This window comes from Neomonachus schauinslandi, chromosome 6, assembly GCF_002201575.2.
Source record: "Neomonachus schauinslandi chromosome 6, ASM220157v2, whole genome shotgun sequence".
Taxonomy (NCBI): domain Eukaryota; kingdom Metazoa; phylum Chordata; class Mammalia; order Carnivora; family Phocidae; genus Neomonachus; species Neomonachus schauinslandi.
Window position 1 is genome coordinate 123,518,764 of NC_058408.1, and position 4,726 is coordinate 123,523,489.

Here is a 4,726-nt window from a genome sequence, read left to right on the forward strand (position 1 = left end):
AGGTCTTATCGTTACCATTTTGCAGATGAAGAAATCGAGTTTCAGAGAGATTAGGTTACTTGTCAGAGGTCGCTTGATAAGTGACAAAGCCAGGACTCAAATCAAGATCTTTGCTCATTGCTCTTACCATCATAATATGGGTTGGGGAAAACAATAGTGCAACCATAATACACCTTCTTGACCCACAGAAACAGTCTCAGTGGTTCTCAGCCCAAGATGCAGATTAGCGTCTCCTGACAGTGTGACCAACTTGAATTGCCCAGGGCTGTCCTGTTTTTAGCACTGGAAGTCTCATTTCCAGGGAAATCCTATAGCCTTGGGGAGATGGGAACAGTTGGTCACTCTACCCAGGGGGGCTTAAAAACAACAACAACAACAAGTGCCAAGGCCCTCCTCCAGAGATTCTGAGTTAGATGTTCTGTGTGGGACCTAGATATTGGCATCGCTTAAAGTATCAGTATGAGCGGCTACGGTTGAGAGTCATTGATCTACATGAAATCTTTCAGAGTTTATCAGACTCCTAATCAGTCTGTCATATTTGTCCATCCAAGGCTGGCTCTATTACTGTGGTTATATCTACACAAGCAGGCATTTGATAAAGACTCTGAAATACTAAGATCAGAAGGCATGGCAATCTGTGTCCAGAGCCAAGGGGCTGGTTTCAATGGCTGCCTTCCTGACTCCTTCAAGAAAGAGCAAATAGGGAAATATCAGGGGCATTTGAATGGCCCTGCAGGTCATAATTACGGTTTCTGGGGTTAATCTACTGATCTCAGGGAGGGTAAGGAGCTCTGCAACAGTGATAAGTAGTGCTATAGGTGGGAGAAAGGAGTGTGGCGAAGGCCGTATGGGTAAATGAGGCTGGGTTATAAATTGATGATAACTCAAACTTCTCAGGTCATTTGGTGACTCAGGTCTGATTGGACCATACTAGTTGGGAAATTCTACAGCTTTGGCTCTCATGTTGCCATTTGACTTTACTACTAGGGGCCAAGGAGAGTTCCAGAAAGACCAGGTCATTCCTTTAGGCATCTGTGGTCCTGCTAGCCCTGAAAGAAAAGCCTAGAACCTTGGCATTCCAGAGTTCTTTTTCTCTCAGAATTTCATTTGTTCGTTTATTCGTTCATTCTACAAATATGCGTTAAGCACCTACTATGTACCAGACACCATGCTGAGGATACAACACCAAGCAAAACTAACATGATTTTGCCCTTTTGTGGTGTTGTGGGGGGAAACTGAAGCCTAACCAAGCCATTTAAAATAGTGTGATCATTGCTAAGATGGAGAAGTACTGAGCGCTGAAAACACATGTCAATGAGGTCCAGGAAGACTTCCCAGAGGAAGTGTCACCTAGACTGGGGCTGAAGGATAATCTGGGTTTAGCCAGGCCAAGGGAAAAGCTCTCTCAGGGAGAGAGAAGAGCAAACGTAAAGACCCCAGCTGGGCAGTGTGAAGCACTATGGTAGGTGGAATAATGGCCCCCAAAGATCACATCCTAATCCCCGAAATCTGTGAATATGGAACCTTACCTGACAAAAAGGGTTTTGCAGATGTGACTAAATTAAGGATCTTGAGATGGAGAAGTTATCCTGGACTGTCTTGGTGGCCAAGTATAATTACAGAGTCCTTTTACTTGAAAGAGGGAGGTGGTAGATCAAAGTCAGAGAGAGCTTTGGAAATGCTGCTGTGCTGACTTTGCAAATGGAGAATGAGGCCATGGACTAAGGAAGGCAGGTAGCCTCCAGAAGCTGGACAAGGCAAGGGAACTTTTCTAGAGGTTCTCCCAGAGAGTATCCAGAAGGAACACAGTCCTGCTAACACTTGGATTTTAGTCCAGAAAAACCCATTTTGAACTTTTGACCTCCAGGACTGTAAGATAATGCATTTATGTTGTTTTAAATCATGAAGTTTGTGGTAATTTGTTACAAGAACAATAGGAAAATAATACAGGAACCTACAAAAAAATAGTCTAGGATGGCCAGACCATAGAGTATAAGGTACAAATAAGATTGAAAAGGTAAGCAAAATCAGGCAGAACCTCATAGGGCTTATTAAGGGTAAGGCTAAAATCCACTTCATCCTTCGGATACCCTGAAGGATTTTTAAACTGAGGAAGGATCAAATGAGGTTTACATTTTAGGAAATTATATTTGATCTAATTCAGGGGTCAGCAAACTTTTCCAGTAAGGAATCAGATAAAAAATACTTTATGCTTCATGGGCTTTTGTTAGGTATTCATTTCTGTTTTTCGTTTTTTAACAACCCCTTGAACACATAAAACCTGTTGTTAGCTCAAGGGCCATATAAAAACGGGCAGTCCCCAGCTCTGAGCCATCCTGTTTCCCACTTTCTCAGCCACCCTTGTAGCTAGGTGTGGTGATGGGAGTCAGGAACCCAATTCTGGCTAAAGAGATAAGGGAGCGTCTCCCAAAGAATTCTGGGAACACTTTGGCCATACTTAGGAGAAGTTTGAGCGCTGCCTTTCTGCTTTCTCCCTGCCCTTGAACACTGATGGGATGCCTTATCTCATGAGAAAAACCTGAGGAAAAAAGTCAAGATTAATAGAGATGACAGCCCTGACAGAGATGGACTGAAGCAAAGCCACAAGTGTCTATCTCTAGATTTCTTGTAATATGGGGGAAAATCAACCCCATTTTAAAATCCATTTTAAGTAGGGTATCCTGTTACTTGCAACTGGAAGAATTCCTAAGTGAACAGAGGGATGCTAGGAGATTGATTAGGAGGCTCTGCACCAATGGGCGAGAGGTGACGGTTGCCCAAACTAGGGCTGTGGGAGTCAGGAAGTGCATGAACTTGAGACATATTTCGGAGGCCGCAGAAATAGGATACAGAGATTGTATCCCTGGCTCGATCCCAGGACCCTAGGACCATGGCCTGAGCTGAAAGCAGATGCTTAACCAACTGAGCCACCCAGGCGCCCCTACTTCTTTTTCTTTTTTAAGTAGGCTCCATGCCCAGGGTGGAGCCCAATGTGGGGCTTGAACTCATGACCCTGAGATCAAGACCTGAGTTGAAATCAAGAGTTGGACGCTGAACCGACTCAGCCACCCAGGTGCCCCCCATTTTTCCATTTCTTTTTTTCTTTTTTAAGATTTATTTATTTATTTATTTATTTGACAGAGAGAGAGACAGCGAGAGAGGGAACACAAGCAGGGAGAGTGAGAGAGGGAGAAGCAGGCTTCCCGCCGAGCAGGGAGCCTGATGCGGGGCTCGATCCCAGGACCCTGGGATCATGACCTGAGCCGAAGGCAGACACTTAACAACTGAGCCACCCAGGCGCCCTCATTTTTCCATTTCTAAGCCCTCCTTAAAGAAAATCATTTTTGGGGTGTCACCATCCTCATGGGAGTCCAGCAGAGCAGCCATGCCATCTGGATTCATGTTTTCACCAATAAAGAACTGGTAGTTTTTGAAATTAGCAAGGATGTGCTTGATCTGTTCTGCGGCCCCTGTCATAAAAGGTTTTACTCTTTCTGTCCTCTGTTCTTCAAGTTTGCCTTTGATTGATTTCGTATAATCTTTGATGCACCTTCTGTAGGCTTTTTCTGTGAAGCTGGTTTCCTGCAAGTGATGGTTCATGACAATATTAACACCAGGGATGACTGTGCTTTTGGTACCTTCGCCCTCCCAGCTTTCAAGGAGGCATTTCCACTAATGAGCAAGTCATCAATGGTACCCTCTGTCCTACTGACCATCTTTCCCTCCGCCTTTAGGCACAGCCCATCCGCAATCTCCTGGATCTTAGAGATGTCGGAGAACATCTCAACGTGGCTGGGGAGGTCCTCGTAGACGATCAAGAGTGCGGCTGGAGAGAGACAATGACGGTACTAACTTAGGGGAAACCAGGAGCTCTAAGCAAGTGTGGTGCAGCCTGAACCACACTGGGATGGGGGGAGCAAGTGGAAAAGTGAAAGATGCTTTTCAATACCTTATTTTGTAAGTTGGATATGACACAACTAAGCCTGAGCCACCCAAGCGCCCCAAGAACTGTTATTATTAATCATCATCTACTGTTTTGAAAATTCTTCCCCATGCAGTAAGATATGAAATAAAATAAGAGGAATGGACATCAAAAGGAAGAAACAAAAATCATTATTTGAGGATGATATAGTTTTAGTACTAGGAAACTAAAAAAGAACTGATTAAAAGCATTGAAATTAGTCTTTTGGCTGGAACCGCCATCTTCCAGTAATTTGCCAAAATGACCAACACAAAGGGAAAGAGGAGAGGTACCCGCTATATATTCTCTAGACCTTTTAGAAAACATGGAGTTGTTCCTTTGGCCACATACATGCGAATCTATAAGAAAGGTGATATTGTGGACATCAAGGGAATAGGCACTGTTCAAAAAGGAATGCCCCACAAATGTTACCATGGCAAAACTGGAAGAGTCTACAATGTTACTCAGCATGCGGTTGGCACTGTTGTAAACAAACAAGTTAAGGGCAAGATTCTTGCCAAGAGAATTAATGTACGCATTGAGCATATTAAACACTCAAAGAGCGGAGATAGGGGCGCCTGGGTGGCTCAGTCGTTAAGAATCTACCTTCGGCTCAGATTATGATCCCAGGGTCCTGGGATCGAGCCCCACATCGGGATCCCTGCTCAGCGGGGAGCCTGCTTCTCCCTCTCCCACTCCCCCTGCTTGTGTTCCTGTTCTCTCAATCTCTCTCTCTGTCAAATAAATAAATAAAATCTTAAAAAA

General features: G+C 44.3%; 1 pseudogene; it reads right to left on the reverse strand.

Annotated features, from left to right (window-relative positions):
- Nucleotides 1-3,303: 3,303 nt before the first annotated feature.
- LOC110589556 lies at nucleotides 3,304-3,812 on the reverse strand (annotated as a pseudogene).
- Between the last annotated feature and the right edge of the window lie 914 nt (nucleotides 3,813-4,726).